Genomic DNA, 13,613 nt, shown 5'->3' with positions numbered 1-13,613 from the left:
CATACGAATGAAAAAATGAACGGTCTCCAGCTCAATCAGGCACGTGAATTTCGAAATATATGTTTAAGAAAATTAAATATTAGTTATTGAAGTTACTTTCATTAATATTTCCTTTTGAAAAGTACACAGGATACAAATGGACACAGGGCTCTCTGAACTGTGGGTAGCAGTAGTTACTAATAATGCACACATCAGTAACCAAGAAAGTAAAATTGTACCAAAATCACGCAAATAAGGGCTACACTCAAGGTTATTACTTGAAATAGTACTGAAATGTTAATGTAAGAATTGCAGAACTAAATATAGACCTGAGGGGCCCCTGTCTTAACTGGCATGTATAAACCAAAAATAAAGATAAATCATTTAATGATTACACTGTTCATATCCTTCTGCTTATATTTATTTCCCTTAGTATCTTTAATATTCCAGTTATCTTTCTAATATGAGAAGAATATAGTGGGGACCCATGAACAGGTATTGTATCACTTGTCACACTCCATGATTACTTCAGTAGGAAGCTTCAATTATTAGCCTCAGTTCTTAGCCTCATTTGGAATAGTTTATGTTTTCATGCTCCAAAGCAAATTATCCAACATTGAGCTCGATTGACCCCAATAAATCGTTCCTGATAGCAATCAAGGCTAAATTATGTTTCAAATAAGTTTAGCTTACGTGCCTTTTTCATCACCTGTGAAGCAGGTATTTTAGACACCAACATTTACACAGTCGGGCACTGAATTATTGCGCATTTAGTACACAGAAATAAATTACTAGTTTGTTTGAAACAGGATACTTGGTTTTCTGAACACTTCGGAGCAGATCCTGCATAGGTTCATGATTAGGATAAGAGATATGGTTCTAAACACTGGTTTATAGCACTTGGATTATTATTAAATCACTCACACAAGTTAACTGCCCCTGATCTGATACATATCTGTATGCATGAAGTTGGTGGAGCTGTGGCGACGTGGTGGTGGCAAGCGACATGGCGGCTAACTGTACTCACGGCTCTTGATGTTTGAATGCTCTTTACAATTTCTTCTTGGCGACGGATTTTTAACGTGTTAGAGCCATTCTTTATTGCCAAGATTACCATGCAACAGCCAAATCTACATCCAAGGCAAAATTCCTCGCAAAATGGCTTCCAATTGCCTCCCTTCGCACCCTCGATGTGTACCGTGCAACGGCTAACCACTGACTGCGTACGGTTCCCATCAAAAAGTCGCCCTGTGTGGTTTTACCTTTTACATCGCTCCAAGTCACTTCCGTTGCGGGGGGACTTCCTTCCACCTTTTACAGTATACAATACAAGTGTCCTAAGCATGAACCAGCTTCCAATATGCGATGATTTCTTTATAACGTAACATATATTATAAAATTTCATTATTTTAAACATTAATTTTTTCCATTCAATCATTACAAACTTTACATTTCCAGTCACAAATCAATAACCTTAAGTAACAAAAAACAAACACTTCATACCCAGAGATACATTGTTGCATAGTATAAACCTGCTACTAATTGATATAGGTGTTAGAAGGAGAGCGCCATTTTTCGGTGTAATTCGTCTTACCAAAGCCAGTAACAAGACTATCCTGACTGATTAACAATTACTTTATACCAAAATGTTCACTGATTGGTCTCGTCTTCCAACCTGATATCGCACTTTCTATGTAACAGAATTCGAGAACATACATTCTTAGTTCTTGTCAAATTACTGGAGAGAGAAAGAAAGGCAAGATATAGATTTCAATTATGAATTAGAAAACAAGCTGGATGTTATTAGAAGTACAACAAACAAAAATAAAAAAAAGAGTTGTTTCCATTGTTAAAATGTTTAGGCAAATATTAATAAATATTCGGTCCCTTCTCCGTAACCCTCGAAAAAATCCTAAAAACACTTGTTTTCATATGTGTTACGTGGGTAATTGGGTGACCTAGAAAAGGAGTTGAAATTAGGTAGTGAAACTATAGTAACTCTTGATTCTAATCCATATGAAACACAAAGGTGTGTGTGTATGTCTCTCTCTGTCTCTCTCTCTCTCTCTCTCTCTCTCTCTCTCTCTCTCTCCCTCTCTGTGTGTGTGTGTGTGTGTCTGAGCGCACGTGTGCGCAGGCAAATTTTTTTGAACGTAACACCATATTAAGCAAATATCTTTCAACGTGGAACCTATTCACGTGAAGATTACGTAATTTGAAAGCTGCATCCTGACTGGTTGCCACATTTTAATAACCATTATAATGCTACACTGTGATTGGCTGCCCCATTTTAGTGGTGTACTGAGACTGAGTGGGGAGGTACAGGAGGAGGGGGAAAGCGATGGGGAAGGAGAAACACTACCGGTCTAGCTCCAACTTCTTGCATTTTCAAAATTTCTCCCCAACTCCCCACTTGGTTTTTTTAATTCCCCCTCCCACCATCCCCACAACCACCACCATCGTGCACTTTTTTTTAAATTTCCCAAAACCGTTATCTTTTACTTTTGTATCTCCTACCATTCACCGTCTAGCATTTTAGGATTTCCTTCCGGCACTATCTTAGATTTTTCAGCGACTGCAGCGCTTGCTAACCGTAGAGACTTGAATTGTGGTTCATCTTTCCGATAGGTATGCCATTACTCTGTGATTCAATGCTCAAGACTAGATACTGCATGTTGCACATTCCTGGACTAACATATCTCTTGGAGTTAGATTAGATCATACCAAAATAGGACAGTTACTCAAATAAAAAGTTAAATTTACTGTTGGTGGATCATAAACATTAGTAGATATTTCTTTACTACAGAATGAATATTCAAAACTGATATAAATATTTAACTACACAAGAATTATAGTAACAGCTACACATCTCAGAACTGTACTCATAGGATAAGTTCTTGGTATCTTAAACACATCTAATTGCTGTCACGTGGTAACATTAGTTCACATCTTCCACAAGGATCAAATTTTAATCAACACATTCCACAGGCATGGAAATAGTGGAGTATCAGTTTGGTGTGTGATCAGTGGGTTCAGAATGTAACACCGTAAATTTCTCTAGCTGCCTGTGTCTGTTTGTAATATCATTACGCTGAAAAGCGTCAATATGGCTGCTGCCATCTCGGTTCTGAATGTAGTGTGAATGAGGTCACTTATAAAAATGAAGTGTTGCTATCAGTTCGGAGACACTTATCGACTAAGTCTGATCTGAAAATAGCGAGCAGGTAGACCGCTGACATACTATGTTGCTTTGATTTTCGGACTCAATAGAAAACACATGTAAGCTACGTACTAAAAACACAAAGACTTGTAAGAAAAAATAATACTGGCTGACACGTATATTTTTTCTGAAAGCTAAAGGTTGTTTCAGGACTATGTTTTTCTGAAGATTTCTGGTTCAGTACTTAGAACGCTCAATCATATGCGGTTTTTACCCAAATTGAGAAATTTTGTGACATACACAAAATGATCCCAGCTAACTATATACTTTTTAATACTGTGATGTCGAGCCCAATACGATTATTTTACATACTGTATTAAACCAGAAGTTATAAAACGACAGCTGAATTTGCTAATTTTACGGCTTGTTTCTCATGATCGCTTCCACTACCTCTGTTACAAGTTTATGGTAAAAATACATGTCGTTTGACTAGGGCCTCCCGTCGGGTAGACCGTTCACCGGGTGCAAGTCTTTCGATTTGACGCCACTTCGGCGACCTGCGCGTCGATGGGGTTGAAATGATGATGATTAGGACAACACCACATCCAGTCCCTGAGCGAAGAAAATCTCCGACCTAACCGGGAATCGAACCCGGGCCCTTTGGATTGACATCCTGTCGCGCTGACCACCCAGCTACCGGGAGCTTATACGTTTATACTGAAGAAGCAGCAGAGGAAAATTTCAGACTTTGTCAAGAGAAGTGTACTTTTAGTACTTTTCCATGGCACTGATATGGGCAGCGTATCGAAATCACTGTGAATTCTGTTACTTTTGCTCATGTAACATACGATGACACATCTGTTAAACCAAAAAGGAAACTATTACTTTTTCCGCCTGATAATGCCCACAGTGTGCTTGCATGTTCAGGGAACGAAATGCAGGACAGCTCTGAAAAAGACTGTGAAGTCAAGGACTGCCGTGAACCGCGACTGTTTTCACGATCCGAACTCAGTGATCCGACCAGAGATCTGTCTCTCCTATAAAATGCTGCCCGTCTGTTGGACTTTAGAGTGCAGGAAAAGAACTTGTTGGCCTCATGAATTCTTTTGTCTTCATTCACAAGAAGAAAAAGATTTCCTTCCGTACTTTCCTCTTGACCATCACCTCATGTACGTCCTCATTGTTCCTAGTTTAATATAAATACTTGGAATGAAGGAGGACCATCTGCGATCTCTTTCAAACCAATTATCAATAGGTTTCTTGGCAACTGCTAAGACTTTGATTACGATAAAAAAGTAAGAAACTCACTGGAAAACATCAAAGTTTTAGACACCTCAATGAACTTGAAACTACACTTTCTGCACACTTGCGTCAACTATTTTCTGGAAGATCTACCCGCTGTGATTGAAGAACAGCGAGAAAGGAAGAAAGGATCTTTCAAAACACTGAAAAAACTGAACGGAAGTACGAGAACCGATTGGATGTCGGTATAGTAGCTGGCTATTGGTGCATGTTGCACAGAGTTTGTTCTCTGGCAGTGCACAGAAGAAAACGCAACGGAAATGTGACGAAAAAAATACTTTACATAATTATGATCTTATATTAGTTCCGAAGAACATTACAGTTCATTATATTGTTATGAGTGCCTTACCTTACACTGTTTTATAGTAACATTTTTGATTGTACGTGTTTCTTATGTCTTTTCTGAATCTTCATCATTTCTTTGTGAAAAACCATTATAAGATACAGAGTGTAAAGCCTTTAGTATCTCTGACCTTAGTAAATAATCAAAAATAGGATCAACTAAAATGATTAAGAAAAAAGTGGCGAAGTATAAATTTGTAGACCTGTGTAATAATCTGTAGGCATGTTTGAGGCAGATATCTCAAGCAAATATCCAATTTTTCTGGAGTCCTCTGTCCTCTCCTAGCGTGATGCAATATGCTGGCTACCGGAGAAATTGAGTGAAATGACAAGCATATTTCTTATTTTTCTCAGCTTAATGGACTGAAACAGCATCAGCATGCACTACCCTATTATATAAAAGGGTAAAGGCCGGCTTTGCAAGAAGTTCAGTGTAGAATCTTAATGATAGCGCGTAATCACTCACTGTGTCATTTGTTATGAATCTCTTACTAACTGAGCTGGTAATGAGATATCATGCTTAATTTTTGCAACGGTTATTGATTGTAAACGACGTTAACAAACGAATTAAATAACATACAACAACATACAAGGTAATCAATACTACTACAGGCACAAATTTAACTCCATAAGTGTGGCAATTTTGTCGAGCAAATGATTTATAATTTAAGCTTCTCATACCAAAAAAAGGGATGCGATAAATTTCACAGTTGTTAATTTGAATATACGTTGTATCGTTGGTAAAGTGTGTTACTGTTAGTGAGCGCGATTTTTTTGAAAAATTGTACAAAAAAAAAGGATAACTGATTTGAAGATACAATTTGATTGTCGTTTAACTTCAAAACAGCGTCGCTTCAAATACTTTCTGCATTTCATATTACCTCTTGCAGAATTCGATGCGGAAAACGAATTTTTCAGTGCTCAAGAGTAAAGCAATTTCCACGAAATCTCTTCATAAACCTAATTATGCGGACCACAGTAGCCACAGTGGGATGATCGTGGATTGCCAGATACCATCAACCATTCGCCGAAGCCATTATACCGCCGATAATAACGAAGCTGGAAAAGTGCCGTTGGAGGTAAGCCACAATTTTTGTTGCTGAGGTATCGATTTATGAGTAGGTTGTAGGCATTAACGATGTTTACATTTTTGGATGAGGCAAAGTTGTGCGACATGTTTATTTGAAACGAAGCTAATAACCGCTTGGGATTGCGAGATGTCTCGCCACAAATTATTATCGGCGGCGGCGGCAGCGGCGGCGGCGGGACCGCGGCACGCTGACGTGCGCATTTACAGTCCTGTCTCGTCAGCGCTTGTTGCATGCATCCAGCAGTCTTACGCACGGTCGAGTGCCGCATTCAGGCAAAATATGGTACTTCTCGTGTTGCGTAGGTACAACGACATATTGTGAACGACTTAGCTTAAGTGCTATAAAAATTTTACATACGTCTCTCTTAAACGGCTGAAGGTGTGAAGTGCTTGGTTTTTACATGAGGTAATGAAGCATTCTAAACAAGAAGTGTTACACATAATAGTTCTCGGTTACGTTATTCAACATTTCTAGATGGTTTTCTACAAACAATTAGTTCCAAAAGAAGGGTAAAAATCTCAGAACCTCAATAACTGCATGAAGCAACTGATATTTAATTTCGGTACCTTATTGCTACAATAGGTGATATAGAAGTAGGATTTCACTGCCATCAAAAATGTTTCGCAAAACTGTCATAGAAGTAGTGTGAGTAAGTGCTCTTACACTATCTTTGTCTTCTCTTCAGCTGGAAAGTGTCTGGAAAAATGTTGCGTTACCATAGTCACATGCCTAACAGTAGTTATTATTTGGTTGAAAAAATCGGCCTAATAGTTGGTGTTGCACTAATTCCAGGCCACGCTCCTACTTTAACATGCTCATGGTCTTGATGCAACCGATAATGATTTACAGAACTCCAGCGTCGTGTGTTCTGCTAATTCATGGGTCCCCTAAACGTACTCGTGGTCCATTAGAAAAAGAGCGTTTCAGGATCAACGTACCTACCACGCACAGACTGCAGTATCCAGTTTCAGTACTGAAATCAACCTGGTGTATCTAAATTGATTATTAGGATCATTACCGTCACATTGTAAGATACCTGTTTCAGTGTAAGCACAGATCTGTGAGCAGAAGGTACTAACGCTACCGTCTGAAGTGCGAAATAGAGCAATATCTTTCACGGACGTCTTCACAGAGCCTCTCCTAGCACGTCTACTTTATCTCTCCTAAATATAATGTTCCACTGTTCACGCAACGGGTGAAAGGAAATGACTGACATGTGCAAATTCTTGTAATGGTGCTGAGATACGGTGTAACCTGCGATGATGTGCCATTTTTCAGAGTGAATGCAGATGACCTGCGAGGTAGCGATTTGCTTCAATGTCAGTTTGTTCTGACATTCGTCGAGTGAGACTTCTACTTCCAGAAACTGATTCAGCATCCAAAAGCTTCCGCTTAGGACAACCAATAGCTAACAATCAATGATCACGTTCAGGAAGCACCATTATCAAACATTTCCAAATTACTACTTGGCAAGCAGAATGAGAATAACAATGATTCTGGCTGGCTTCCTTGTGAAAACTATGCTTTCATCGCTTTCAGGATATTTCAGAAAAAAGTTTGACAGAGAAACTGTGTAGATCCCTTAAAGTGTGCGGGACAAGTAATATATGAAGGATATATTTTCTAAAATGCATGCTATTCATAGTGTATAACACATTGCTCATTAGATCCCAGCGTACGACATGCTGTCACGAAACCTACGGAGTCCAATGGGCCTTTACGTACAGGCAGCGAAAGAGTTTGTTAAACTCGTCCAAACGCACCAGCTGGTATCCGAATGCTGTTATACGCAGCAGGCATATGTAACTTTGTACACACGAAACCCCTGACGTGAGCCCGTAGGTTCGAGACCAGATCGTCGACGTACAAATGGCTCTGAACACTATGGGACTTAACATCTATGGTCATCAGTCCCTTAGAACTTAGAACTACTTAAACCTAACTAACCTAAGGACATCACACAACACCCAGTCATCACGAGGCAGAGAAAATCCCCAACCCCGCCGGGAATCGAACCCGGGAACCCGGGCGTGGGAAGCGAGAACGCTACCGCACGACCACGAGCTGCGGACGTCGACGTACAGGAACTGGGTGGATTATGTGAACTGCTGATACGTGGACAAGGGAAGTCGACCCTCCGAATGTGGAATTGAAATAAAGCAACATCGCATGACAGCCACGTAACATTGCTTCCTGCAGTTGAGTTCAGTGTCGCGCAGAAGTGCATACGCCTCGCTTTTGGTGCAAATGGTCCCACGCGTCAGCCACCTAAAATAATTGCCAACTGAATTTGGATGAACCGGTACTGGTAGCTAAGATCCACCGTGCACGTTGCCATTGGAGTTCTCGGCAGCGCACATATGGGGACAGTGAATGTTGACGATACAATCCGTCGTAGGAGTAGCTGTACAAGCCAACATGATCAATAATAGCCATTCTGGAATGTTGGTGACGTGGTGAACAGATGCATGACATCTATTACTTTTCGTGGAGGATGTCGGACACATTCGACTACTTTACTCATATCCGAGAGCTATTTGCCGAATGGTAATACGGGTTTCACTCTATACAATGTTCATCATACGCTGGAACTTAGGCAGTATATACAGCCAACACACCTACATTCCGGGCGCCGAAATCAAACATTTCGTTGGCTTGGGGACTCACCACAGTCAACCACCAAGGTAAGAGAAAATGACGTTACCATAAAGTAGCTTATGTGCCAGGACTGTCAATGTCTAGCCATATTACTTGTTCTGTACACTCATATTTGCTACAGTGAACATTTCAACGTCAGTTTCAACTGGTAGAACACAAAGGTTTATATTTACGTAGCAAATGAAATGCAGAATCAAATAAGTCGGTTCTTAATTGCAAAAATAGGTACACTTGATATCTGTGGATTACAGCACCATCTTCCACGAATGGAAAAATTACATCTGACTGTGCAATAAAGATGGCGGTTTCCCATTTGAAAATACACAGTTGACGCCGCCCACTCAGTTAGGGAGAGCTAGGGGGCGGCTAGTTGTAGCGCAGACAGATGTCCCTTTTACTAACAACAACTTTCAGCTAAAAGATTTTTCTTTTGATCTGCCATTTACGAGACATTTAGTTGTCTCAAGCACACTGTATATCAGGGGAGGCACATACTTCAAAGTTGGAGAAAATCTGATGAGAGTTTGTGTAGATAAACCGTTTCAATTGGTAGTAACAAAGTTTGATGCCTATAAGAGGTTAAACACATTTTATACGTTTACCGCTCCCCTAGTGGTAATGTGGATACTTTCTTCAACATATTAATTGAAGCCCTGGAGAGAGGAGAGAGTCTCAGACCTCAAACTAACCCAATAATATGCGGAGACATGAAAATTAGTACAAGAGTTGAGGGTGAAATTAGTAGTGTAATGGGACAAAACTATAGAGAAAGTTGGAGCAGAACTCAGAGCCCAGAACTGCAACCAGGCAGCAACCAGACAACAGGTGCTAGTCACTGAACTGCGCGATCTGATGCAGTGTCGTCGGACCGCGAGCGCCGAAATGAGGCCACAAGTCACGGACGTCTGCCGCAGTCGGCCGTCACTCCTTCTGGATCAGCATCCCTCAGCAGCAGCAAGGCTTCCGTGACACCGACCCAGCTGTCAGTGCCTTGGGGCCAGCCTTCGACATATCATTCCATGTTGACTTCAGCTTCGTAGACGATAACACCAGACCCCAATCATTGCCTTGCTCTATATGGTTCTCAGTGGCCCACAAAGGCAGACTTTTCGCGAAATCAGAGTCGGGAACTAGCATTTAAACGCTGACCCAGCTTAGTACATGACGTTCGGGAACGGCATGGCCACACCCGGCGCGTGCTGTGTGTCACCTGGCAATCCTCACTGTGACCTCCGCCGCCACTGGGACGCAAAGGAGGGGCGTCTGCCTGTCTACCCAGCCCGAGCAGGCAACACCCCACCATCGACCCGCTCCTGCTCCTCGCAGTCGGTCCAGACTTCGACTCCGTGTAACGCCATCGACTTGGCAATGGAACGACGCCACCTTCTGCAATAGAGGAGACCTATTAGCCGCCCATGACCGCAGCGCAGCCGCATCCTTCCGTCTCAGCTCGCCTCGCATACCGAAGACAGTAGCGCAGCGCTGTCACCTGAGCAGCGTGGCACCCCGCCCGCTATACGTCAACGACTGCAGCTACGACGCCGTGATATTACGAGGGAGCTCCGGACTGGCTCAGAAAAAGGGAGCAACACCAGAAGAATGTCTCAGTTGTATGGATTAGTAACGAACAAATAATGAATTGTTGTACCTTCACCAGGAACTGCCTCAGCTGCTGTCCACTTCCCATCTTTGAGAAAGTACCCATCCCACGCACAGAAAGCCTACTTCTCTTACCTTCACAGTATTAACCTCCCAGACAGTTTGAGCTCTTTTGGAGTGACGCTAAAGGTAAAAACTGCTACGAGGGTTCCAAAAATCTCAGATTCAGTTCTATATCGTGTATTTACGGATGAAAATTGTAACTATTTACAAGAGATCGTTGCATTTCGGATCATTCTTGTCTGATAATGAATTTAAATACATACAGGCTCAATGAAACATTCAAAACTACAGGTCTAAAACAGAATTTTCTGAGATCAGAAGATACAGGGTCTTGGCAAATCAAACCTGGCGTGATATGTATATAGAAAGCAATTCAGATGGTAAGTTAACTAAATTCTGCACATTGTTTAAACTGATGTTTCAAGAAGAAATTTTCCAAAAGCAATCATTTCTACTGCAGTAGTTAATGAAAATACGCAGCGCGACACAATTAGAGGATCACCTTGTCTCCCAGTGCAATGAAATGAAGCTCAAAGCTGCCTACAACCTTCCTCTGCAACGGTGCAAACGCGTGGCGCCCTGCGCCGTCACCCACGGGCTCAGCGACGCTTCAAACAGCAAGATGTCGACTCTTGCGAAAGAAAGTCATAGCTCAAAAGTTCGTGTCGGCTGTAACCTGGGTTGATGATGCGACATTGGTACCAAATTTCACCACAATTCTGTCCAACGCTACCGAGCACCTGTCACACCCAGTCTTACTCACTTTTGACCCCTTCTCTCAACCCTTCTGCAATATAGGTTACAACCGCAAGGCACAGCCTCGAAATCAAGCGGTTTTCTTACAGGTGACTGTGGAAAACATTTCAGACACATCGCCACTCAGAAGCAACATGAAGCGGTCTCAGGGAGTTGCTGAAAATCCGTCAATGAAACCATCGCATTCCTGGAGTCAATGGTTCCGACGCATGTCGAGGTCGTAAAGGACAGTTTGCAGTGCGGTGGGAGACGGGAAGATATTCTTGACCACCTTTGACTCTGCTGATATCCACCTGGAGCTTCAAACATTTTCTAATGAAACTGTGGTCCTGCAACACTGTTAAACATGATCACAGTCATTTGGAGAGTAGCGTGACAACAGTTTTTGCTCTACTGTACAGGTTGGAATCGCTAGGCACCATTCAAAACCATTCAAAAAAATTTTAACATTATTCGAAGCGGCAAAGGTTGCTGATGCCTTTCACGGCCTCCCGTTTAATTCCCTCCTCTTGGGTGATCATTGAGGGTGTCGACATCGGGACACATATGAATGAAACGTCAAACATCCCCTTTAAGAGGCCCCTGTTCGGTGAAACTTTTGGTGTTACCCACCCACCTTTGATGTGCACTTTAAGAATGTATCTGCACAAAGCCAACAAGTGCTGGTGTTCTATGCACCTGCAGATAGGCAACCCCCTGACCTCTCTCTGATTCCAAATGCCCACTAGCTGGGTCTAGACGTCGTAGGTTGTATAGCTTTGGCACCGTTATAGTGGGAGGTTGTAGGCACATTTGAGACAATTTTAAAACTTTTACATCGCAACAACAACGGGAAACAATCATCTGGTTTCGAAGGTATGGCCGTTTAACTGTGTTGCCCATTAGCGATGGATAACTGCAGATACTTGCAAGTCTTCCTAGACATTTGAATTTCCCAGTTGTTTGGAAAAGCATTGCACTAATCCACATGCCCTTGAGCACTGTGACTTATATAAAATATGTAGTAGGGTGCTGCTTGCTGCATAAAAATGACTCAATGACGAAATAAAGTAAGTGTATACCAGAGATCGTACTGATCCCCATGGTACACGAAACAGGTCAGAACACTACCGTAGAAGCAACGAAAAAACAAGCCAAATTTAAAAGAACGCAAAATCCCCAAAATTGGCGAAGTTTTACAGAAGCCTGAGATTTAGCACGACCTTCAGTGTCAGATGTTTTAATAGTTTCCACAATGAAACTCTGTCTCGACATCTAGCAGAAAACCCAAAGAGATTCTGGCCGTATGTAAAGTACACCAGCGGCGAGACGCAATCAGTACTTTCACTACGCAGTAATAATGGTGATGCTATTGACGACAGCGTCACTAAAGCAGAGTTACTAAACATGATTTCCCGAAACTACTTCACAAAACAAGACGAAGTAAATACTCCACAATTCAAATCAAGAAACACTACTAACATGAGTAACTTATGAGTAGATATCCTCGGTGTTGTGAAGCAGCTTGAAACACTTAAGAAAGACAAGGCTTTCGGTCCAGACTGTATTCCAGTCAAGTTCCTTTCAGAGTATGGATATACAATAGCTCCACACTTAGCAGTCATAGTAAACCACTCACTCGTGGAAAGATCCGTACCCAGAGACTGACCAGTCACACCAGTACCCAAGAAAGGAAATAGGAGTAGTCCGCTGAATCACAGACCCATGTTACTAACGTAGATTTGCAGAAGGATTTTGGAACATATATTGTGCTCGAACATTATATATCGCTTCGAAGAAAACGATTTATTGACACACAGCCAACACGGATTCAGAAAACACAGCTAGGTCTTTATTATGACGAATTTATGACTGACATCGGCCATGGGCGTCAAAGTTATTCAATAGTTTTAGGTTTCCATAAGGCTTTTGTTATCATTCCTCGAGAGCGGCTTCTAAATAGATTGCGTCCCTGTGGAGTGTGAAATCATCCTCATGAGCATTAAGAAGAATCCTCTAAATTTCAGTTACACGATAATTCACGATGAACCCCCTTTCAGCCACTTAATTGTGAATTGCAAAGTAATCACTTAGACATATATGTAATATACAGGATGAGGCACGTACGACGTAACGCCCCTTTTATTTTGTGAACTGCTTCACGTACCGAAACGAGGTTTACGGAAAATAGTACGCTTTGATACATCTAAATCTACATGTACATGGTTACAATGGAATTCACACTTAAGTGTCTGGCAGAGGGTTCATCGGACCATCTTCATACTACTTATGTACCATTCCACTCACGAATGACGCTTGGGAAAAAGGAACACGTAAACCTTTCCCTTCGAGCTCTGATTTTTCTTATTTTATTATGAAGGTCATTTCTCCCTAAGTAGGTGGGTAACAACAAAATATTTTCGCATTCAGAAGAGAAAGTAGGGTATTGAAACTTCGTAAATAGATCTCGCCGCAAAGAAAACCGCCTTTGTTGCAGTGATCATGTATCATATCAGTGACACTCTCACCCCTATTGCGCGATAACACGAAACGAGCTGCCCTTCTTTGCGCTTTTGGATGTCCTCCGTCAATCTTACCTGGTAAGGATCCCACACCGCGCAGAAATATTCCAGCAGAGGACGGACAAGTGTAAAGTAGGCTGTCTGTTTAGCGGGTTTGTCGCA

The sequence above is a fragment of the Schistocerca americana genome, chromosome X (assembly GCF_021461395.2).
Source record: "Schistocerca americana isolate TAMUIC-IGC-003095 chromosome X, iqSchAmer2.1, whole genome shotgun sequence".
Classification (NCBI taxonomy): domain Eukaryota; kingdom Metazoa; phylum Arthropoda; class Insecta; order Orthoptera; family Acrididae; genus Schistocerca; species Schistocerca americana.
The sequence above is the reverse complement of the archived record's forward strand: the minus strand, read 5'-3'. Positions refer to the sequence as shown.